The sequence below is a fragment of the Zeus faber genome (genome assembly GCF_960531495.2).
Source record: "Zeus faber genome assembly, chromosome: 13".
NCBI lineage: Eukaryota > Metazoa > Chordata > Actinopteri > Zeiformes > Zeidae > Zeus > Zeus faber.
In genome coordinates, this window is record NC_137198.1 from 28,361,037 (window position 1) to 28,387,161 (window position 26,125).

General features: G+C 45.8%; 1 protein-coding gene across 3 annotated transcripts in view; it reads right to left on the bottom strand.

The window, feature by feature from the left end:
- Nucleotides 1-26,125, bottom strand: part of nrxn3a (neurexin 3a) — a gene marked incomplete at both ends in the record, with an annotated part of 408,293 nt that overhangs the window by 81,271 nt on the left and 300,897 nt on the right. The window lies entirely within an intron of this gene.

Sequence of the window (26,125 nt, forward strand, 5' to 3'; positions counted from 1 at the left end):
ATTTCATTCAAAACAAGATTTTGTAATTGCCACAGTACATCAAAAGCACAACATCGTCTACAATAGGGAGTGGCGCCACTTCCGGTTTCTGGTCTCTTACGTTAGCATAGATGTAGCCAATTGAGCTAATTTGTGGAAGTGCAAAAGAGTCAATAAAACAAAAAAAAAGCCACAGTTTGTGATTTGTTTTACAGCAGAGTAGTAAGTTAATAAAGGTTATAAATGATGGAAAGAAGCATTTTAATAAGGCCTGCTGTGTTGAAAAATAGCTAACCTATCTTTTAACTAGTCTTACTCTTTAATGTGGACTGTGTTTTTTATGATTATATAAATGTCATTGTTCTCAGCTATCTTGCAAAATACATCTTGATGTCAATAAGGCCCTGTTTACACCTGGCATTAGCATGCGTCTTTGGTGATCCGATCACAAGTGGACAGCTCTTAGTGGAGGTGTAAACGCACCCAAGACGCATTGAGGACGCATTAAGATCCGATTGCTCAGACCAGATTGGGAGGTGGTCTAGGCCACTTATGGCCACATTCTCTTAGCAGTGTAAACGCAAATGTGTCCTGGGCCACATTGAAGGACCGCCGACTCAACTGATGTCCTCTGCTTAAGGGGAAATACATACTCATTGGTTTTTTTGTTTTTTTTCTGCTCAAATAGGAAACTGAGGAAAACAAATATATCTAAAATAAAAATACACTTTGTTTTATTTGTTTTATTTGGAGACACGGGACCGGGGATGCACAGTGGACCTGAGATCGCTACCTCTCCACTGTCTCGATCCTAGGCGGAATGGGACAGTCCCTTTATTCAGTTGTGTTTAAAGATTTAGTTTCATACAAGTAGTTAGTTAGTTATTTAAGTTATTAAGTTATTTAGAGTTATTTAAAGTTATTTATAGATATTTGATTATTTAAAGAATTCCCTTAAAGGAATTAGCTCCCAGAATTAACTCAGTTGAAGACATTATATTATATATACGTTATATCTTATACAAACACAATCCTTCTCTCAAAAGAAAAAAAAAGATCACGAAAAGCTCATTGTTGCAGTTTCTGGAGATATCCCGACAGGTTTGGGAGCCTTCTGTGCAGTGCACCAGGTAGAGAGGGCGAGCAAATATTTTCCTCATACCCTTAAAATGCCTCACAAGCATTTTTGCATGCGTTAAAGTAAAAGGTTATTTCACGCCGTCACCTGCCCAGAATGATGAAGTGTTCACACTCTCAAGTGGCATCATGCCGAGAGCCGTGTGTAAACAGCTGATAACGTAATAGCACTTTGTCGGTGGCCAGCGAGGGAGAGATGGGAGAGTTCATTAAGTGGATGGCGTCGGCTGGAAGTCAGCATGTTTGAGGACCAAATTAAGCCACTTTAAATAGTTGATTTCTCATTAGCCATACCTGCCAGAACACAGTCTGCTCCCACCATCGTGTCAGTGAGGGAGCTGTTTTCATTAAAGGATAGTTTGGCTATTTTGCCATCCCAGACCTTTTAAAATGGTTGGTTGCCATTGTTTAAAACTGTTTAAAGCACAACCTCGCTGAAATCTTTAGTATCAAGAAAACACTGCTGCAGCTTCTCTCTGTGCAACTGTGTAAATGGGGCAAAGGTTTAAGTTCCTCCACTCCTGCTTCTCGTGCACCCTGAAATTTTAATACCACCTCATATTAGCTTAGAACACGTACATTTGCACATAAATCCTACTCCGAACAACACTCCACCAGACCAGGGTCTGCGGGGCAGGAGGGGTGCGAGTGATTCGGGTTTGACTTGCCTGAAGGACTCGTACCCCCACACCCCGCAATTTTAACTGCAATTGCCAACACCACACATTGAGCACTAGGGTTTTCCGGGGTGGCGGGTTGCTGGCCGGGCTGGAGACCTGGCGGCTTGCGCCTGGTGGCTTAAGGTGTGCTGTGACCTGCCGGGGCTGCGGAGAGTGCCACCGGGTGCCTTCTGAGGCCCCTGGGAGGCTGCTTGATGTTGTAGGTGTGGGTTGGGGTATGGGGGGCGGCTGTTGGCCTTTGCTCCTGCTGCGCCGCTTCTCTACGGTGGGTGCCCCAGGTGCGGGGGTGGTGGAGGGCCCATATATCTGGCGGCCTGCTGCTGTCAGCTGGGGGGGAGACTAACATCCAGGTGCCCCGCGCTGAGCACACTCCGCTACTTGGATGGGCACACGGCGCTCGTGGCAAGGTGGGGCGTCTGGACGGCTGTGGTGGGGTGGGCCACGCCCTTGCACGGGCGTGGGTGGGCATGGGGGTCTCGCTGGCTCGGCTGCGGGGCGGGCGGTTCGGGCAGTTCGGGCGGGGTGTTGGTTTGTCTGCACGGGGCCCTGATCCGGGCCTGCGGTCCGTGCCTGGCGCCCGCGGCCCAGGTTCTATGCCTGCACTTGGGGGTGGGTTGTATATGTGCGCCGCTGGTGTGTGGTGTCTCCTCTTGGTCCCCAGGACTGGGTTATGCTCCTCGGGGCCAGGCGTAGGGGTTGCTCCGAGGGCCTCCGTCTTCCCCTGTGGCCTGGTGGTTTTCTGTTGCTGCAGGGCGGGGTGCTCTGGGCTTTCCTAAAGCTGCAGGGTGTCTATGTAGCTCCCAAGCTTGGGGGGGCTTTGGGAGCCTTTCCACACACACACACACACACACACACACACACACACACACACAGACTTGCGGTCTCATCCCTCACACACACGCACACAACCACACCTGCTTCAAATGCACCCCAGCACCCTCCTGTTTGCATTCCTCTCCTTTCCTCCCTCATTTACTGCCAAAACTATGACAGGAAGAGGCCACGTGACCAATTGTTGTTCCATTTTTCTTGGACCTGATTAACTGTTTTTCAATACATGTTGTCGTCCAATGTTTATGTTCGTGAAAATGTTGTCTGGTTCCCGTGGTGAATCTCACACTCTTGGAGTAGTGATGAGTGGTTTACAGACAAAACATGGTAAGATCTTTCTCCAAAGACAGGGGTTGGTGGTGGTTCTTTATAACCAAAAACTATGCTCTTGTCATTCTACAGGTCATCTACAGGACAGAATTATTGCAGCAGTTCCTGATGATTTAAGAATTAATAATGAGTTGCATTTCAGGTTGAGAACTTGAACTCTACTTGCAGACTCACTCTGTCCTCGATGCAATGGCATACAAATACTCTGATGTATGCCCAGCATGCTGACAGCACAGGTAAAAAATAAATAAATAAAAAGATAAAAAATAAAAAAATAAATAAAAACAAACAAACAAACAAATAAATAAACAAACAAACAAACAAACAAACAAACAAATAAATAAATAAATAAATAAATAAATAAAAACGAGGCACTCAATACGCCTCAATAGTAGAGGAAGGTTGAAGTAGAGTAGAGGGAGAGGATAGGAAGGTTGAGGTAGAGTTGAGGCAGAGTAGTGGGAGGTAGAGGTTGAATATACAGATCAGCCACAACATTAAAATCACCGGCCTAATATTGTGTACTGTAGGTCCCCCTCATGCCGCCAAAACAGTTCTGACCCACCAAAACCCAGCTACCTAAAATGTTTAGGAAGGTGGTACAGTACTTGTCAAAGTAACATCCACATGAATGCCAGGACCCAAGGTTTCCCGGAAGAACATTGCCCAGAGCATCACACTGCCTCCTCTGGCTTGCCTTCTTCCCATAGTGCATCCAGGTCCCCAGGTAAACGCATCCACATCATGTAAAAGAAAACGTGATGGCATCAGACCAGGCCACCTACTTCCATTGCTCCCTGGTCCAGTTCTGATGCTCACATGCTCATGTGTGGGCGCTTTCGGCAGTGGACAGGGGGCAGCACTCTGACCACTCTGTGGCTACGCAGCCCCATACGCAGCAAGCTGTGATGCACTATGTGTTCTGACACCTTTCTATCATAGCAGCATTAACTTTTTCAGCAATTTGTGCAACAGTAGCTCTTCTATGGGATCGGACCAGACTGGCTAGCCTCCGCTACCCATGCACATCAGTGAGACTTACATTCCACCTTGACTATGTTGTAAGTACATCGACAAAAAATAAAACAACAACAATCAATTCGCTGAAATGCGTCCCAGTTTGAAGAGGACCGCGTGAGACTGGATTTAGCGTAATGCACTACTTGGGAGCGACGGAAGTCATTTTCACCTTAAATGATTCAGTAATATCTCCACAACTAAAAGGCCCATATATGCATGGTTCTGGCTTCCTTTGATAGCGGAGAAGTTCTAAATAACTACTTCCACACCAGAGGAAATAAAAGCGGAGCAAAGCAAAATGTCTGAATTACATCTTCGCCTAAAACATACTCTGCATTAGAAAGGCAAAAAGCACCATTCTAACCAAAATCCATGAAGAGTTGATATGCTTGAAAGTCTTTGACGGCAACCGTACCACACTTCGTGACAACAAAACCAAATCCCCAGGTTGCATATGCAGCCCATCGTTGGAGGGAGGAATCACAGATGTTGGACCAGTCATTCAAAGGTCACAGCAGCGAGTCCTGTCATTTGAAGCCTCCACGGGCTATAGTTTTAAGTTATTATTTTCAGTTTACGAGTCCACATGCTGGCCCACTCTTTTACCATTGTGACTCCTGACTCATGAGTCATTAAAAATATATGTTCGCTGTGAACGAATCGTCCGCAAGTCTTGGAACACATTTAGAAGACTATAAAAATAAGCAGTTTTCCTGATCTTTTTTGTGTTTTAGTGACGTTCGTTCGTTTGTAACGTAATCGTTAGGAAACACTGATTTAGATTTCAATTTGGAAAAAACCCACTGTGATAGTACAGGTGGTAAAGAATAATAGAGTAATGGAAAATAGTAGATTTGAATTTCACGTAAATATGCTGCAGAATGGAGGGGAATAGAATTTGTTATTTTGGGGACTTTGTTTTGTAGCACGACAAGAAAAAAAAAATGGAAGAGAGCAAATACTTGCGTGATGCGTGATGGTAAAAAATGGACAGAGAAGATTTTACAAAGACTGAAATACAACACACACTAACACACGCACACACACGCACAAGCACACGCACACACACACACACACACACACACACACACACACACACACACACACACACACACACACACACACACACACACACACACACACACACACACACACACACACACACACACACACACACACACACATCACACAATATGGCTCCCCAAGGGCTGAATGTCTCAAAACTCAGCACTTACTCCTGGCAGCAGACACAGACGGGCAGTAAAGCACATGGTTATCTTCCTCTTCCAGAGCCCAGATGACAGGGCCAAAACACACACAAACTAAACACACTCAATTGAATGTACAACAGCACTAACAATATAGCCAATAGAAACACACATAGTAAGAAGTGCTTAAGTGGGTCCCACCCAAGGTATTCCAAACATAATTTGATTCATTCCTATCATTTTACTGTATCTATCATTATTTCATGGTACATCCATCATCATATTTAGATGATGACAATGTCTTAATTTTGTGACTGTTCAAAAAGACAGTGAAAAGACAGTCAAAGATAATATTGAATTATTGCCCAGTTTTAAACTTAATGGAATCCTGAAATAATGACAATAATAATTTGTTTTTATAAATCAACCATTTTCCATTTTCTTTTACACAGCAAATTCTGGTCTTTTCACTCTGGACTCCCTGGTACCCATGATAAAGTAAATTGGCGTGTACAGTAAAAGTGTGAGATGGAAAAGACTCCAGCCCAAAGTTAAAGTGAAGTCCTTTTCGGGGAATGAAAACACAAATAATTCACCATCAAGGACGAACCATGGACGCAAGCTTGAGTACAGGTTTAAAAAATTAACATCAGAAATCTGAACCTTGTCTCACTTCAGATCTAAGTCCATATTGTTGATATGTTATTGATCAACGCCAGTCACATCACAATGAGCTTAAAATTTCATTTTAGTTTCGGCTACCAAACTGCCAACATGGCCAGACCCCTCTTCAACTCTTAGTTAAAAATATCTACCTAAAAGACTTAAATCCCTATGATTATAAGGTTAAAGAAAACCAGTAGCCAGCATAGGTTAGTGGTGCAAGGCTGCTGGAAGATTTGGTCGTAACGAACAAATCTTTTAAATGACTCGAGAGTTGAGAGTCACCCCAATAACTGTAGCCTGGTCATACAGGCTTCACTGAGACTGACTCTTAAAAGAAAAGAGCCAAGAGCCATGAGTCGTGGGTCAAGCATGTGCCTCAAGCCCGGCAGCGAATCTTCAACTCGTCATAATTACTGAGGGTTAAATTAAAGTGAAAAAAGGGTGAAGGTGTTTGGCATAATTTGTATTGAATGTGACTGATTTACACTTTTCGTAAATAACTAATTTTGACAGAATTAAATGATTCTTGTGAGCATTCCATTCACAACTCAGAGCTGAACCAACTCTTTTGATTCATTGCACCAACTGAATCAAACGACGAAGAGTCAGAAAAATTAACAAATCTTTTTACCGTCACTCGTAAAATCTTTTCATCACTAGAGTGGAAATGATGTAAAAAAAAAAAAAAAAAAAAGAAACGCCTTGGGATGTGAAAAGTGTTTTAGCGATATCAAAACTGGTTGATGGGGCAGAGCGAGGGTCTTTCATTTCCCTAGTGGCTGCCCCATCGTCGGGCTGTGCCTTGCAACGATGCATACACGGAGCGGAATGCAAACATGGATTCTCTAATCTGCCTAGATAAGGACACGAAAAACAAGGAAGAGAGGTAGGACAGAACATTGGACAAAGAGAGAGAGAGAGAGAGAGAGAGAGAGAGAGAGAGAGAGAGAGAGAGGGGTGGGTGTAGGGTTTTTGTTTGTTTGTAGTAGTTTCTTTGAAACGGTTTTGGCCACAGGGACCAACATGCTTTTGTCACCTTTCCACAGACCGGGTAGGAGGCCTGCAATGATAGCCAAGCCCACCATGTCGACAGCAATCTGTCAAAGCCTCTTAATCCAGTACATGTAAGGTCTTGAGTCATGATTACAAGATGCAAATACATTTATTAAAAGAGGCCTATGGCAGTGTTCAGTCGTAGCACGCCTAATCTGGTGTCTGTTACAATCATAAGCATGAAGCAAATGGCGGGATTTGGGGGGGCGGGGGGTGCTGAGTTGTTGCGAACATGTTGAATAAAGGACTGTAGGTGTGTCTACTTGCACTGGGATCTTAAGAAATAATTTATTAAGTACATAGTGACAATTAAGTACATAGCAATTCCTAAACTTACAAAGTTCTGACCTTTCTTAAAATCTATTTTGCAAATTTATAATTTATTAAAAGCAATAAAGTACAATACAATCAGCAATATTTTATTTGAGTGAGTGAGCGAGTCCCTATTTACACCTAGCATTTTCTTACAAATTCATACAAAGTCAGATGCATTTCCCCTCAGCTAACCTTGAGTCAGTCTGTCACACGGTCCCATTTGAATCCAGGCTCAATGCAACAGTGGTTTTATTTACACTTTTCGATGTCTATCTACCCATCTGGCTTTCCTTTCTGTCTATATATCCATCTTCTTTCTTCTCCGGGGTTGCTTTGTCTGTCCCTAAAAAAAACATTCATCTTGCACCCCTGTGTGAACCTTTTCAACTTTAATAATACTCTCAAACACATCACCATTTGTTGGCCCTTGAGTTGGAGTTGCTGGGGGTGAAGTAAACTGAAAATAGTAAAAAAGAAAAAAATGTACAGGCCAATATCATCGCCCTGTGTAATTTGTTCCGGGGAGAGAACACATTGTAGTAATTTTCATCACGTTGCACAACAATTTCTAGAATATATGGCGGCTGCATGAGGTAGTATCCAAACTGTAAATCACACGGCAATTTGCAAGCCATTATGATTTGTCTCAGTCAACATTTTAAGCACTGGACCTCAACAGTGCTGTAATCTGAGCAAACTTGGATCCAAATTTGGCACCACGACAGCTGCAACATGGCAGAAATATTGGCTGGAATATTTAAGCTCAGGGCTATGCAACAGTTGGACAAATTATTATTTTTTTTAATTACATTTTGGTATGGTAAGGATAATGGACGGGTTTGCTATTTTTCAGCCCAGGCCTTATCAAAATGTTGTTTCTCGTCATTTATTACTGTCCATAGCACAATCTCGCTGAACGCTTTACTACAGAGAAACGTGCTACTCTGCTGCAGCTTCTCACTGTGCTTAAATACAGTTCAAATGTTTTAAACCTTAAAAAAATGATAAAACTCATAATATACTCCCAATTGATCAGAATCAGAATAGTCTTTATTGCCAAGTAAGTTTACACAAACAAGGAATTTGTCTTGGTGTCCAGTGCATACATGAAACATAAATGTAAAACGATAAATATGTTAAAATATAGTTAAATATGAGTAAAATATATAAGAATATGTAAAATAAGGCTGTTTTTTTTTAAATAAAGCTGTACAGTTTGTTCAGGAATGTGCAAATGTTCAGTCTGAAGGCATACTTTGTCACTTTTCCACATTAAAATGTTTGAAAACGGCTAGACCTATGATGTAAATTATGTTGAGTCGAGTACTTACATTATCCCAAATGTTTCCAGCACCTTCAAAACCCAAATAAATCCATAATTTTAATATATAGGTAATAGGGGTGTCAGGATTCTCCAAATCCATGATTTGATTTGACCATCATCACTGGAGCACGATTGCCCGACTCTTTTTGTGCTTCACAAAGCACAATTTTGTAATTTTTTTGATATATATATATATTTTTTTTTTGAATGGGGAGAGTTTCACAGATTTTTGAGCAGGGGTGTCAAAACTTTTTTCACTGAGGACCACATACAGAAAAATATGCCAAGGGCTGGCCCACTCCTTAGAGGTGAGGTGTATCGCCTCACCTCTTGTGTATTGAAGTTAGCAAAATCAATCAAATGTAGGCAAATTATGCTTGATAATTGAATATGCTTAAAGAAAAAAAACAGCCTACATCATGGCTTTCCATTAATGACTTTTAATTTATTTTGTCATGGTTTATGGTTGGCAACACATCAGCCTCAGATTGCTTTATAGTCATGATGGTGATCCCCCTTGACAGCCCTGCATAAGGGGCGGAAAATAAGAAAAAAAGGGGTGGGTATATTTCAAGCTTGCTATGCAAATTAGTTATTTGGCTTGTTAACACATCAACTAACATTTGTTAGAAAATGTTATCATCTAAAATTGACTGAATTTATCAATGAATTGGGCTTAAAAACACATGAATACTGTATTATATATTTTTAACTCACTGATAATGGGAACAGCGTTGGGAGCAGCGTTGTCAGTGGGAGCAGTGATGCTGGGCTTTGGACTCAAGGATGGCTGGCAGGTCAGGATTAAGTTTGATGGTTGAGATGCGACGGACATCACAGAGACGGCTGTGATGGATGTTTGCTCACATATGTATGTTGAGCCGAACAGACTCATTATTTTTGCGTAGCGTCACATCAGAGAAAACTGACCTTTTCCAAGCTCCGGTAGAAGTCGGGTAGGGAGATAAGCTGATGTTAATTTTTCAGAGAATTATCACTGTCAGGGTTCGCCCGGGTCCTACCAGCATCAGCCACTAGATGCCGCCAGTACTGCCTTTTCAAGGTTGCTCTGCTTCACCTATTTCTGTTCCTGATTACCCTGCCTCATTAGATGATATGTTTCACCTGTGTCTCTTTTGGTCATCCCTATTTAGACCCTGTCGTTTGTGTCCTCGGGCGCTCAGTCTTGAGTTTGTCTAACCTCATGACAACACTCTTGTTCCAAGCGCCCGAGACTTCTTATTTGTTTTTGCCCAGTTTTTGTACTTGTTTTGAGTAAACCTCTATTTTTGCCACCTCGCCTCTGCCTTGTTTTCTGCACCTGGGTTCACTCAGCACACCTCCTAACAGCAAGACTGAGCCACAACATGGACCCAGCAGAGAGCCAGCCTCCAGAGGTGGAGAGCCTGCGGGTGGCCTTGACGAACCAAGGGGCTGCGATTGGCCGACACGAGCGGCTTCTCCAACAAGTCCTGGAAAACCTGCAGTCGCTCGCCCAGGCCGTCCAGCAGAGCCAGGCACAGGCTCCACCTATGGCCCCTGCGCCAGCGCTGCCTCCCATGGACCCGCGTCCTCCAGAGCACTGCGAACGACGACTGCCGGCGCCAGAGAGGTACGACGGTAACCCAGGGGGCTGTCGTGGCTTTCTGACACAATGCTCCCTGGCTTTCGAGCTCCAGCCGTCACAGTTCCCCACCCAGCGCTCACAGGTGGCATACGTGGTCACGCTACTCACCGGCAAAGCACTCTCCTAGGCCACAGCCATCTGGAATCGGCAAACCCCGGCCTGCTCCAGCTACCAGGCTTTTGCCGGAGAGATGCGCCGAGTGTTCGACCACTCAGTCAGTGGGAGGGAGGCGTCGACACGGCTACTCCGGCTCCGCCAGGGGGGACAGAGCGTGGCGGACTACGCCATCGCATTCCGCACCCTCGCCGTGGCGTCTGGATGGAACAGCGAGGCACTCATCGCGGCCTTCCAGGAGGGCCTCAATGAGGGGGTCAAGGACGAGCTGGCATCCCGGGAGGCGCAGGAGGACCTGGACACGCTCATCGATTCGGGTGGACAACCGCCTCCGGGAGAGACAAAGGGAACGCGATTTCCCCGCTTCACCAACACCAGCGCACAGAGCGGCTCTGGGGACGAGGCCTCCCGAGCATCTCCTGGCTATCCCGAGCTCGCCTCCAGCATCAAGGGAGGAGCCGATGCAAGTAGGCAGCACACGGCTCTCTCGGTCCGAACGTGACCGGCGGATGAGAGAGCGCTGCTGCTTGTACTGTGGGATCCCGGGGCATTTCCGTTCTTCCTGCCCTGAGCTCTCGGGAAAAGCCAACTCTCGTCCAGGGTAGGGAGAACTGCGACGAGGCCAACCTTCTCTCCCGAGCTCGAGGCGACCAGGGTCCTGCTGGCTGCCTCCCTCGCCTGGGGAGATCAACATCACTCCCTCCAAGCTATGGAGGCGCTGCAGGAAGCTTCCTGGATGTAGGGCTAGCAAAAGCCCTAAAGCTCCCTCTGGCACCTCTAGAGCATCCTCTCACGGTGACAGCCCTGGATGGAAGACCACTGGGTTCCGGTAGCGTGTGCCATCTCACCGCCCCCCTTTGGCTGTCACTGGAGGGAAAACATTCAGAGGTAATCCAGCTCCACCTCATCCACTCTCCTGAGTTTCCACTGGTCCTGGGCTACCCATGGCTAGCCCGTCACAACCCACATCTGGACTGGGCCTCCGGGCGTCTCACCGAATGGGGCCCTGCCTGCCACACCACCTGTCTTCGTTCTAGTCCGTCTTCTCAACCTCTCGAGTCTCCAGTCCGTGTCCAAGCTCGGGCCCCTTCCCAAGCCCCTGCCCACTCTGGAGTTCCTGTCCGTGTCCTGGCTCCAGTCCGTATTCAAGGTCCCATCCATCCCGAGTTTTCACGAGTGCCCCACGAGTATGCCGATCTGAGGGAGGTCTTCAGCAAGAGACGGGCCACCACGCTTCCTCCCCATCGGTCCTATGACTGCGCCATCGACCTTCTGCCTGGCACCTGCCCTCCTCGAGGACGTCTCTTCTCTCTCTCTGCCCCTGAGACTACAGCCATGGAGGAGTACATCCGGGGGGCGCTCACCTCAGGGTTCATCCGCCCTTCTACCTCCCCGGCGGGCGCAGGGTTTTTCTTCGTGGGTAAGAAGGATGGCGGCCTGCGTCCCTGCATTGATTACCGTGGTCTGAACAAGATCACGGTCAAGAATCGCTACCCCCTTCCTCTCATGTCCACATCTTTCGAGCAACTGCAAGGCGCCACCATCTTCACCAAACTCGATCTTCGAAACGCATACAATCTCGTCCGCGTCCGCGAGGGGGATGAGTGGAAGACCGCCTTCAACACACCTACCGGCCATTATGAATACCTGGTCATGCCTTTTGGATTGGCCAATGCTCCCGCTGTCTTCCAGGCCTTTGTAAACGACGTCCTCCGTGAGTTTCTCAACCGCTCCGTGTTCGTCTACATCGATGACATCCTCATCTTCTCCAGGACCCTTCCCGAACACATACAGCATGTGAGACAGGTCCTTCACCGCCTGCTCGCCAATGGCCTCTATGTGAAGCTGGAGAAGAGCGAGTTCCACGCCACCACCGTTCAGTTCCTGGGGTTCGTCATCACCGAGGGTCACGTCCAGATGGATCCTGCCAAGACCGAGGCCGTCCGGGACTGGCCACCACCCACCTCGGTCAAACAGGTGCAGCGCTTCCTCGGGTTTGCCAATTTTTACAGGCGATTCATTCTGGGTTTTAGCACGGTGGCAGCTCCCCTCACCGCCCTCACTAGGACATCCACAGCCCGCTTCGCCTGGACTGCGGAGGCTGAGGGGGCGTTCAGGGCTCTCAAGATGCGGTTCACCGCTGCCCCTGTCCTGGCCACACCAGAGCCTACCCTACCCTTCGTGGTGGAGGTGGATGCTTCCGATGTGGGAGTGGGGGCCGTTTTGTCCCAAAGGACTCACGACAGGAAGCTCCATCCATGTGCTTTCTTCTCCCGTCGCCTCACCCCAGCGGAACGGAACTATGACATAGGGAACCGGGAGCTACTGGCAGTCAAACTGGTGTTGGAGGAGTGGCGGCACTGGCTGGAGAGGGCCCAACACCCATTTGTCGTCTGGACCGACCACAAGAACCTGACATACATTCAGGAGGCCAAACGCCTCAAATCCCGTCAAGCCCGATGGGCCTTGTTCTTCAATCGGTTCAACTTCATCCTGTCGTATCGTCCCGGGTCCAAGAATCTCAAGCCCGACGCTCTCTCCAGACAGTTTGACCCTCCTGAGCTGGTTGAACTCCCCGAGCCCATTCTCCAGAGCTCCTGCATCTTGGCTCCGGTCCGCTGGGAAAACGAGACGCAGGTCCGGCAGGCCCAAAGGAGGGAGGCGGATCCCGGCAACGGGCCCCCGGGTCACCTGTTTGTCCCGAAGGCTGTCCGATCACAAGTCCTGCAATGGGGGCATTCATCCCGCCTCACTGGCCACCCGGGGATCTCCAGGACCCTCGAGTTCCTCCGCAGGCGTTTCTGGTGGCCTACCATGGAGCAGGACGTCCGGTCCTTCGTCGCTGCCTGCACCATCTGCACGCAGAACAAGAACCCCCGGTCACGTCCCATGGGGCTGCTGCATCCCCTTCCCATCTCCAGTCGGCCCTGGTCACACCTCTCAGTGGACTTCATCACCGGCCTTCCACCGTCTCGGGGCCACACTGTCATCTTTGTCGTTGTAGACCGGTTCTCCAAGGCTTGCCGTTTTATTCCTCTGCCCAAGCTCCCCTCAGCTCTGGAGACTGCTGAGCTCATGGTGCAGCACGTTTTCAGGGTGTTCGGCCTGCCCCTGGACATGGTGTCAGACCGCGGTCCGCAGTTTGCATCCCGGTTCTGGAAAGCATTCCACCAGCTCCTCGGCGCCTCCGTCAGCCTGTCCTCCGGTTTCCACCCGCAATCCAATGGCCAGACGGAGCGGGTCAACCAGGACCTGGAGACAACACTGAGGTGCCTCGTGTCCTCCAACCCTGCCTCCTGGAGCGACCATCTAGTGTGGGCGGAATACGCTCACAACACTCTGCGCTGCTCTTCCACTGGCATGTCCCCGTTTGAGTGCCAGTTTGGGTACGTACCTCCTCTGTTTCAGGAGCAGGAGGCGGAGGTGGGAGTGCCGTCAGCCCAGCAGTTCGTCCAGCGGTGCCGACGGACCTGGCAGAGGGCTCGTCAGGCCCTGCTGAGGACATCCCGGCAGCAGCAGATCCAGGCCAACCGACGGCGCAGACCAGCGCCTATGCTCCGTCCGGGCCAGAGGGTCTGGCTGTCCACCAGGGACGTTCCATTACGGGTGGAATCACGCAAGCTCGCGCCACGGTATGTTGGGCCCTTCAAGATCGTGCGGCGGGTCAATCCTGCCGCATACCGTCTTCTGCTCCCCAGGTCGATGAGGATAAACCCCACCTTCCACGTGTCGCGGCTCCGACCGGTGGTCACCAGCACCTTGGCGCCCACCACGAGGCCTCCTCCGGCGCCTTGCATCATCGACGGTCAGCCCGCCTACACGGTCCGCCGGCTCCTGGACTCCCGCCGGGTCCGCGGGGCCCTGCAATACCTGGTGGACTGGGAGGGTTATGGGCCGGAGAAGCGCTCCTGGGTTCCGGCCCGGGATATCCTGGACCCCTCTCTGATCCAGGATTTCCGCCGTCGCCACCCGACACTCCCTGGAGGAACGTCGGGAGCCGTTCCTAGACGGGGGGGTCCTGTCAGGGTTCGCCCGGGTCCTACCAGCATCAGCCACTAGATGCCGCCAGTACTGCCTTTTCAAGGTTGCTCTGCTTCACCTATTTCTGTTCCTGATTACCCTGCCTCATTAGATGATATGTTTCACCTGTGTCTCTTTTGGTCATCCCTATTTAGACCCTGTCGTTTGTGTCCTCGGGCGCTCAGTCTTGAGTTTGTCTAACCTCATGACAACACTCTTGTTCCAAGCGCCCGAGACTTCTTATTTGTTTTTGCCTAGTTTTTGTACTTGTTTTGAGTAAACCTCTATTTTTGCCACCTCGCCTCTGCCTTGTTCTCTGCACCTGGGTTCACTCAGCACACCTCCTAACATCACACTCCATTTCCATAAGTTCTAGTTGCAGACTCTCTTCCACTTCTTCTGCATCCATCAGGAAGAGAGTCAAGAACAGCTTGATTTCTTTCTCAATGAAAATCTTGGAAGCGCTGACTGAATTCTGTGATGAGAGATCACTGCAGCACGGAGACGCGACTTAGCAAGCGCACATCAGAATGGTAGAGTAGGTCGACGTATTCAGCATCGACATCAGATAGGAAAGCTTGAAATTCTATGTGGTTAAGCCCTCGTGCTCGAATTATGGTGACAGTTTTCACAACAGTGTTCATCACATCGCCAAGTGAACTGTCCTGGCACAGAGAGCTTCTTGGTGGATTATACAGTGCATTTTAACAGCCGCATCTCCACTCTCTTGCACCTTGGCGCACCCCATAGAGGCCATTGCGCTCACTTGTCATTGCTGGAGCCCCATACGTTGTAACTCCACACAGCTGTGCAGTGTCTGTGGCCTCTACGCACTATGCAATCGAGTAAAAATCAAAAGCACAAGCTTTATCTGACACTTGATGTTTTAAGTTAGCTCACAAGTCTTCAGCCGCTGCACAACTGTGTATCTGGACATGCTAACATTGTTGAAATGTCGTTCTTTGATTGCTCTTGTTATGTGTAGAAGCTGCCTTGTTCAAGACAGTAGTTCCACCCAGTGTTGAAACTAAGAAGTATAATTCAGTCAAGTGCAAGTTTCATGTGTGGCACAGACTTTCATTGGCGCATTGGACCACGGGCTGCAGTTGGCCCGCAGGCCGTAGTTTGGACACCCCTGCTTTAGAGGCTGGGGGGGGGGGGGGGCAGATACGTAGACTAAAACGAAAACTAACCTGACAAAATTAAGCCACCGTGGGGAGGTGTGTGTGTGTGTGTGTGTGTGTGTGTGTTTTTAATGCATGGGTTTATGTTTTGTTCTATCACGAAATAAAAGCTGGTTTTGCTTTTTCTTTATTGAATGGTCTGTTAAATTCAAGGTTAGGCAAGAATATGGATATAGGGTCATACCCTTAGGCCCTGCAACACATGTATGGGTATTTCTGAAAACATAGTATTTTCTCTGTGTTTTGGCCTCCCGTCCACATGAAAACGGCGGTACAGGTCACTAAAAATTAAGCTTTTGAAAACCTCCTTCCAGGGTTCAGATTTTTCAAAGCTCTGCTTTCTGCGTATTTGTCTGGACCAGTGAAACTGAGGTTTCGCAAGACGATGACTCGATTTACACAACCGCGGACTACCAGTGTGTTAACATGTCGCTAGTACTGTTAGGTTTGATGTAGTTTTTTTTCCTGTAAATATCCCGTATTTTAAACCTTCCTTAAAAATAAAAAAAACTTTGGCGCTGGTGCTGCGATCTCCACTCCGCTGACCGCTGCACGACCTGCTGTGCTTCCCCCCACCCAGTTTTTCCAAACAAAACCAATAATAATAGTGTGTTCTTATAGTAGATGTATTTAATAAAAAAAAAAAAAAAAAGTGCTTAACCGTGCGTAACGGGGAGCTTGAAACCAGGATATATGGTCACTGTAGTTTAATTACATGTTTACAAGTCACCCTAGCGTAACTTCATCATTACAGCGACATGCGGACCCGTATAAATACATTGCACCCAATAGTTCTCAATCCAGCTAATCTTCGGTTCAAAGTCATAATTGCTTTAAAAACCAATTCATCACAACAACTCAGTCAGCCTGGTGGACATTCAACAAACTCAGTGGTTACACTCTATCTCCAAACAAATTCACTCCAGTCTCGCACAACCCAGATTTTCTGGTCGAAAACAATGATTTTCAAGTCTTGGGAAAGACAAGGAAATAGTCATCTCAAACACATGTTTGAAAACAATTTGCTTATAACCTTCCAACCTTAAACCAAAGGTATAATATATAATAATCGGTGGCCACAGTTTCCTGCAATTCCTTCAACTATAGCAGTCTCTAAAAGTTCATCCTATAACCACCTCTGATGATTGAACATCTTACAAATATAGGTTATTTAAAAAATCCCATTTCCAGAATTTACAGACTTTTAGTGAAAACAGATGACACTTTATCTTTACCTATCATGGAATGGGAGACCTTGCTGTTTTCACTGATATCCACCTGTGGAAGCTTATTTGCAGCAAACATCTTTTCTATGACCCACAATTCCAAAATGCAACTCATTCCACATACAGTAAGCCTCTGCACAGAGCTCATATCACCCAACACAAAATGTTCAAAATGGGTTTTGTGGATAAAGACGTTTGTTCTCACTGTTCCCTTAATACCAGAGCTGACTACTTTCATGCCATCTGGCTCTGCCCACCTATCCAAACATTCTGGACCAACATCACCAAGAAGCTATTAACCGTTCTGGGTCACAGCATCCCAGTCTCCCTGTCTCTGTCTCCTCGGTAACCTCTCCTCAGTTGACCCACCACTATAACGCACCAACCCATTTTGATCACCTTAACAATTGTCAAGAGAATAATATTACTCTTTTAAAAACAAAAGATAATCTCCCCACATCCCAATGGTTACATTTATTAATTGAATCCATCTCAATGAAAAAAACTACTGGCAGTATCCATAAACAAGGTTGATTAATTTCAAGAAATATGGGCTACTTTTATCACTGACATAACTGTATCCATTCGTACTTCAGTCTTCCTAAGTCGGGGCAATGTCGTGGTGTCCTTCTGCGTTCCGTGGGGTGAGGTGGGCCGCTGTCCTGGGGCCGGTTGGACATCCTGTCTGGTCCTGGTGACCCAGGCAGGGACCTAAGCCTGGACGGGTGTGCTCGGCGCCAGCTCCCCTCGTGGTCTTCTTCACTGGGGGGGCGGATTCCTGTCGTCGCAACGGGCCGCCTGGGTACCTGTTTTCTGGCACTCTCGGTGGGTGGGGAGCTTGTCGCTGGGGGGCTGGGCTGTGGGTTGGGGGGCCGTCTGCCGCCCACTGTTCTATGGTCAGCATGCATGACAGGGCTTGAGCTGCCTGGAATGGCAGAGGCGCATGACAGGCTGCTAAATGCCCATGGCTGGGGTTGGGTGTCTCCGGGTACGCAGGGTGGGCGTGCTGGGCACAGTCAGGTCCGGGGGGGTCTGTTCGGCCACTGCCCAATGTGCTGCACCCCTGCGTTGATCTGGTTGTGCTTCGCCTATCTCTCCCAGTGCCAAAACTCATACTCAGTACATACACCACACAATAGGCCTAGGGTTTGCGGAAAGGGTGGGGTGCGAGCTACGTGGGTAGGGATGTGAGGATCTGCTCCTGCTTCTCGTCCTTCCTGACATTTACATCTCATATTAGCTTAGAACACATACATTTGCATAAAATCGTACTCCGAACAACCCTCGACCAGACCAGGGTCTGTGGGGCAGGTGGAGTGCGAGTGATTCGGGTTCGACATGCTTGGAGGACTCGCGCCCCCACACCCCGCAATTTTAACTGCAATTGCCAAGAGCACACATTGAGCACTGGGGTTTTCCGGGGTTCTGGGGTCCTGGTGTGGGGGTGTGGTTGGCCAGGGGGCGGCCGGGTGGGCCCCCTGCCGGCTGGGTTTGTGTCCTGGCGGCTTGCGCCTGGTGGTTTCTGGTGTGCTGCGACCCGGTGGGGCTGTAGAGATTGCTGCAGATGTAACGGTAATATCACGTTTTACATAGAACTAGAACTGTCAAGAACGGAAGGCGCAGATCATGGGAACTATGTGTGTTGAAGATGACATATAATCGACAGAAATGTCACATGATCTTAGGTTAATGTAGTCCCAAATTAATTTTGTGTCAAAATGTCTGCTAGCAGTGCTGTAAAAAAAAAGATATTAGGAATAGGAGTCGGCATTTTGAACTGCCATGAATAAAAATCAAAAGATAAGCACCAAATGTGTATCAACTTACAAACATTGTGAAACATGCAATGCATTAGCAAAAACTAAATTAATTGTTGTTTGCTTTGCAGCTTTCAAATTCTTTGTTGATGTCTGGAACATGACATCAGATGCTGTGTAATTGAATAACCTATTTCAGGGAGACTTGATAAGTAAGGACGACAGATGTTTTGAGCAACAGGGATGGTAATGGCCATCACTTTTTGGAGATGGAATCAGTGCTGTTTATCAATAAAAAATACATTTGGGGAAGGTCCTACCAGTATAAAATAGGTTAGCTGTCTTGCTACAGGGTAAGTCCACTCATGCCAGATTACAACGAAAAACTATAAGAATAGGAATGAAATTCATTTGTCCATTTCTTACTAATGTGGCATTTGGATGTATGATATAGTATGTAGCCACAACAGTAGCAGTAAATTACATTGATTTATGTTTTCCTTAGGAGATTGTAACTTGTCTAGTGAAATTTTTTTTAAAGTTTGGGCCTTTAAGACGAAATCAGTGACATTTGGTCAATTATCAACAAATAACGACCACTACAGGAAGCCAAAGAAAATAGACCAACATTACCAAATGTGACATTGATCAACATTTGGAAATCCTTGTAGATTATTGTACTTATTGTACCTTTAACAGGCTTTATGTGAATTGCGTGTATATGCATTTTTTCCATGAAAATCAGTATCGGTTTCATTGCCAGGTTTCAATTCTGTGCCTGACTGTTTTATATTTGCATGTATATATGGATTTCAAACTTTAAACTAGTCACGGAAAGAAAATGTATCAGTTACATGGTGTGACCTTCCCGTGACTTCTGTCAGTAGCTATTGCTTTGAAAAAGTAGCTTCTCAAATGGTCATTAATATGTTGTTGCCATTTATAGGCGTTTGACATCTTATATTTGTACATGTGATGAATTCATGCTGAAAACCTCAGACCTACTGTGTTCAATTATTATAAATAGTGTAAGCCGTCATAGATTTAATGAGAAGAAATTAAAGTAGGGACAATCCTGTCTGTACTGTTAATCATGATCATGATGAAATTGTTGCTAATTTGGGGCAAGCGTATTGATTGGCAGAACGGATGTCTGGCATTGAGTTATAATCAGTGATTCTTCATGGCCTATTATTCTGCTTATAGTCACACACGGCTCTGCCGCTTTGTGCCGGAGCGATAAATTCTCCTTTGACATACGTGTGCCGATAAGGTAGCCACTTTCACTTTAGCATTATTTTACATAATTGACTTTTGCATTATCTGCTCATCATCTATTATTGACATAACCCAGTGCTAAAGATAATCTGCTTTGGTTACCGACTGAGGCCATAGGGTTGTTAATAGCCACATTTTCAGTTCAGACAAAAATGTAGGGGATGAATACGAATTAGGAAGTGGAATTGGATGGAGGTGGGTTTTAATGCCCAAATACCTGGTATAGTTGCTGAAGAGCATACCATTGCAAGCAAGTTGAAATAATTGATATTTGTGTCAAATTTGACACAGCATTAAAATATGTTTTAGCATTAGTTAAATATATGGTTAAATAAATGTGTGTGTATGAATAAAAGTGTTAATAAACACTATAACGTCCAGTGGTAAACAGAGCACATTCTCGCCAGCATTAGGCCACTGTCTAGCCGTCAATAATGTAGAGCAAAAGTGAAAGTAGTGTCCTTATCATCAGACTTATTGTCAGAAGGCTATAGTCGCAAAGCAGCAGAACCAGTGTGAGGAAATGTTGCTAAAATCAGTTGTTTGTCAGAAAAATAAGGTGGTGACAGTGGAATGGATGCATACGATCGGTGTGTAATCGACGAGCGCCATTGGTGGAAATGTATCAGTGTATGTAAGTGCAGTTTAGATCAAAGAAAGCACTGAGGTAGTGATTGATGATCTTAATACTGTGAATAACTTGCTGGGTGTATTGTATCAATTGTTTCGTACAATTGGTCATTGGTCACCCCCTTTTTTTTTTTTTACAACCTTTTCTCCTATCACAACATTGAAGGGGATTTTTTTCTGAGACTTTACAGTGTTGGAGCATTCCCATTATGTGGATAAAGGAGCTATAGAAAGCAAATTACGGCTCAAGCAGATATGGAACTAATCTCCAGCAGCCATTCCTATCAATGTCATCCCTGAAATCCAGGCAGTGTTAAATCTCAGAAGAGAAAAGTGGCTGACTGGCACCTGGACAGATGTTTCATGTCGACTCCTTTTCCTCTGAAGCCCACGGCCATATTTTTTCAAAATGATCCCTGGCTCATATATCTTTCTTGAGGCTTGGTCACACGGTCACAGCGTACGTTTGATTATCCAAGGAGATACGCAACGCCAGAGTGCAAGCAAGTTCACTCCTTGGCCGTGTGTGTGTATCATGTTGAGTTAGCATCCCCCAAGTTAGGAAATTGATCACCCGATGAAACTCGAACCGGTTTCAAAAAGGGAAGCATCCGGGAAGCGCACTGTTACAAAGTCCAAAACTGCGTTTCTTTGCCCAAGACATCATCCAAAGACATGTTTTCCCAACCGGCCAGCCAACCATCCATCCATCCATCCCCTCTCCTCGGATAGAAAACCTGCAGATCGATGGGGCCGCGATGGCTCCGACCTTTGTGGCTACAGGCTCTTTTGACCCCTCCCCGCCTTATCTCCGCCTGGTTTTGAACCTCAATCTGCCAAGGCCGGCTCTAATTCATCCAGCTCCCCGAGCCATTGGGACAATTTAAAATCAACGTCTGGATCAGTTAGACGTACCTTGGGAAGATCATGTTACGGCTACTCACTCAAAGCTGCTTCTTGCAAAGCTGCCTTTGTTGGAGCAGCCATATCGGAGCCAAGCCGGGGTGCGGTGGGTAATGTGTTTGTGTGTGGGTTTATATCTTCAAAGTGTTGCAAGAGTCAGAGTAAACGAGGGAATAATAATATATCACCGTAGAGGACGTGATGTTGAGCGTGTCGTCGCTGTTGTCCGTTGGTGACGTCTCAATATGCGCTGCGTACAAGTCATCTCTGTTAAACCGGCCATTGTGAGCAATCCAAGACAACCTGAAGTATCTCACCCCAATGCTAAATGCAATAACCTTTAAAAAACGCGCTTTTTTGTTTTTTCGCTTTTCTCTTTTTAATGATCTATTTCGCAACACAGAAAATCACTTTGGCACTCCTTAACTTCTGCAACCCCACTCAGAAAATTTTAGATACGTTTAGTTTTACATTTGCCACCCTAATTATACCCTCGATTTCCTGCTGCTCTGCAAGGCATTCTGCCTGTTAATGACTGCAAAACGTATTTTCTCCACTAACAAATGCAAACGCCTCAGTACAGGGAACCCATTTGCAGATAACAGAGGGGAGGGGGTGGGGGGGTTAATTAGGCAATGGATTTCAAAGCCTCCCCCTTTTTGAAACTTTCTGCAATTAGCTTTTCACAAATCCAGGTGGGAAGACAGGGAAGGGGCAGGGACGGTTGGATGAAAAATACGCTGACACGTTGAAATCTTAACAAAGGTAGTCACTCAAACAACACTGACTAGGAGAAGAAAAAGAGGGCTGATTAATAGAGGTAAACCACCCTGGTACTTAGTTTTGTAATCAGATGGCCCGTCCAAGCTCCACACTACGATCGAGGTGCTTTAAAGCTGGTCAAGCATCTCCAGTGCAGCGTCCTTAAACAGAATTCTCTAAAAGGACTGATTGGCTAATGGAGTCTTTCCTGGCTTCATTAAACACTATTAAATAGCTGGCTAATGTGCCGCAAATTAGTTCTCCCACTGTCGTTGACTTTGCTTCCAAAGCAATAACAAATTTGTTATACCCGTGCAATTAAAGAGTTTAGAAGTTGTTAAGCGAGTTTATTTTTGTATGATTAAAATGTACATTTCAGGCTTTCACTGAGACTTGTTAACAGTTCATAGTTCAAAGTTATTTTTTGTGTGGTTAACTAAGTTTTTAACTTTTCAAATGGTGGACATGAGGAACGATATAAACTACATTTTCTAAAAAATAACCTCTGCATTCATTTCCAACCCTGGAAAAGCACTTCTAAACCTTTTTGGATTGATATTAAGTAGGAGATTAGTGTAAGCTTTTGGTTTGTGCTTTCCTACCTGGGTCATGTATTCTTTGACTGAATTTTTAAGCAGAGTGCAAATTATATAATGACAATCAGGACGGTCAACTTTTTTCTCTGGGTAGGGGGGCTGAGAGTGACATAGGGCTTTTTTTTTGTTTCATTCAATTGGAAAACTGAGTAAAACAAATAAATCTACAATAAAAACGCACCATTGCCGTTTGTTTTGTTTGGAAAAGAGCTGAGCTGCGAATCATGCCCTCCACTGCAGAGCTGCTCTAGCTTGCCTGGGTCCACCGCAGAGCGTGCTGCTCAGCGTAATTGTATGCTCCACTCTAGGGGTGTCTGAAATCGTATTACAACATTCTTCCAGGCATGAATAGGGGAATATAAATTGTGATGCGATTACAGGTAAGACGTATATATAAATGTTTGATCGACCCCCCCCGACCTGTTGTTTTTACCTCTTTTGGGGATGTCCAAGCCTTATTTAGGGGGGTCCCACCCCCCACTGCCCCCGTAATTCGAACTATGCTTATAAGTATACTGTATATATTTTACATATTTTAGATCTCCGCGTCCATATATTTGTACAAAACATCAATGCTAATCTCAATCATGGACTTAATTTTGCTTCTCCATCCACACACACTGTAGATGTCTCCCATGCCTTCTGCTTTTCAAATTATGCACAAATCCACTGTGTTCTTGTACACTTATCCCCAATTGGTGAACTATTCTATTGTGTGAGTCACTCTCCCTGTCTTTCAGTGGACTCTAATCATGGGGAAATTCTGATGTCGTCGTACTGTGGTTTGCTCATTTGCAGAAAAATTAGATGATGAAGTGGACGAAAACATTTTGACTAATTTTAGAATTCACTCAAATTTGACCCCAAAGAAAGATTTTTCTATTTAAAAAGCAGTGCATCATGTTTTAGCCATACTATGATAACATTAGTGAGAACAGAAACACCAAATAATCTTTATCATATGTATTTATTAGGCATTTTCACCATATACAAGCCACTATAATTCTCCTATTCCTTTGCACTGAGCCAGATGGTAAGACTAACAAGCCTGCTTACGTTAAATGCTGTCTTAAAACATAAAACTTAAAACAATAAAATAAAAAAAAACATAAATGCAAATAAGATATATAAATGATACATTTGCTGCGGACCCCCTGCAATTCCCATTTTCATAATTTGCTAAGATGAACGCATTATCAACGCTCCAAAAGACTGTAAAACAGCACTCAGCAGTCAGTTAAAAACAAAAACTATATTGGTAAATGCCTTTATTTCACTACGATGCGCATTGTTTATTTGCCAAATTATTATTATTTTGTTTGCGGGGCGTACCTCTGCTCTCTCTTCTCTCCCCAGACCAAAAAAAAAAAAACAACAACAAAAAACACAAAGGTCTCTGATGCGATTGTGCTCGGGGACGAGGTCCTATTGAAACACTGTTACTTTGATTGGCTGCAAAAATAATTATATAAAATTGTTCCAACGGAGCTGGCACCGAGATCATAGTAAACCAGACAGATGGGGAGGGAAAGAGAGAGACAGGGGGAAAAAGAGAGAGAGAGAGAGAGAGAGAGGGAGACATGGAGGAAGACAATTAGAGGGGGATAAAGGGCAAAAGAAAATGGATCACAGGTTTTGTAATATTTCAAACCTACCACAGTGGATAACCAAACGAGAGCCAAAAAAGAAGCGCCTGTTTGGGAGCAATATCTGAGGGCGGCTGCTGTTCCTCACATGATGCGAGCTGCATTCGTGACACGGCCACATTCTCTGATCAAACAAAACTACGTCCGATCGGTCTCACTGCTCCGAATGGCGTCATTATTTAGTCTGACCAGGGCATCCCACAGGCATCAGAGAGTTCAATTCAAATCTGACCTCTATATGCGGTGTAGCGGACACAGATTAGGCCAAATCCAAGACTAAATCACACTTTTAATCTGGACTAACTGAGTCTTGGTTTAAAATAGTCTCAGACTGGATTATGAAAATATTATTTCCAGAAGGGAGATTAGAGCTGATTTAGGTCTAAGTGAAGGGTGAAATTAAACCCGATTAATGGCTGGGGCCTCCAGGTCGACCATGACAATAGAGAAAATAGATTATCTGGACTATTGATGAAAGATCAGCACCAAGACAGACAGAAGGGTGGTTATAGACGGGAGCTAACTAGTCCTTAATTACCTTAGTTACCCCGATTAAACCCTTCACAAACCCATACGCTGCTATCCTGCTTATGGCAGCGAACCTATGCGAACTTTGTCTCGTCTGGATCAGCAGTCCCACGAATGCGGCCCCTGTGTTCTGTTGCACGGGTGGCCATGTTGTTTATCTCTGGACACACACGCACACACACAATACAGTGTGTCCACGCTTCACATCCAATCCAAGCCTCCACTCAATGATCTCCTGGCAGCTCTCAAAGGGGAGTAGGGTTCTTTTCGAGTGATGGACATTTGACATCACTCGCAAGGGACCGGTTCAACCGGCATGATCCCCTTCAGCGCACATATCAAGAGCAGGCATTCTCAAAGACCAACTTTTGCGTGCCCCATACACCACCCCTACGGATCTCATACATTACGCAGGGGTGGAGCCATGTGGTTAGCTCGCAGTGTTTATCCCATGTTTCCCCCCCCTCTCGCTCTGTCGCCCGCTATCCTCCCTGCCATCGCGAATCACATCGGCATGATTTAATAAACGTTGACGCCGTGATACGGTCACCTGGGGGGGGTGGGATCTGATGGGCGACGAGTGTCACAATAAGCGACCCCTCTCACCCACGGAGGCGTTGACGCCATCGAACGCTGTGACAAACTGATCGGCGTGAAAATCGAATGCTTCGACGTTAGCATGAGCCGCAAAGCTGAAATCAGACAGAGGTGGAGCAGATTGGTTTGCGTGTCCAGGAAGGCAAAAAAAAGCGCGTTGTCGAGAAAGAGAGAGACGGATGACCAAAAGACGTTTAAGAGTGGAAGGAAGTAAGGAAGGAAGGGGGGAAAGGCATGGAAATTGTTAAAAAATTAAAAATAAAAACCTGCTTCAACTTGTGATCTTTTTGAGATCACGTGTTAAAATGGGTGGAAAGAATATCGGCTTAACCACAATTGCAGCTAAACTGCAAAAAAAAACTTTTTTTTAGGACGAAGGAATACGAATTTGTTGATACAGAGATGTATATGTTTTGAGATTTATTGCCAACATTCTGATTACTGGTCTTTTTTTTTTCTTAGGCCTATTTATCATGTTTAATGTTCATCATTAGGTTTATTGTTGATTACACATTTTTCTTGGTTATTGTATGTGACCAAATTATTACCGTTCCCATTTTTGTCATTGTTTTCTGTTATTTTTTTCTGCTGTATTTGTTGTTTATATTTAGAATTAGTTTATATGACCATATTTTTTATTATTGTGTACAGTAATTTGTATTTATAGTTAATTGCTGTGACACCGCATCTGTGTGTCTAATTAAAGGGGCAATA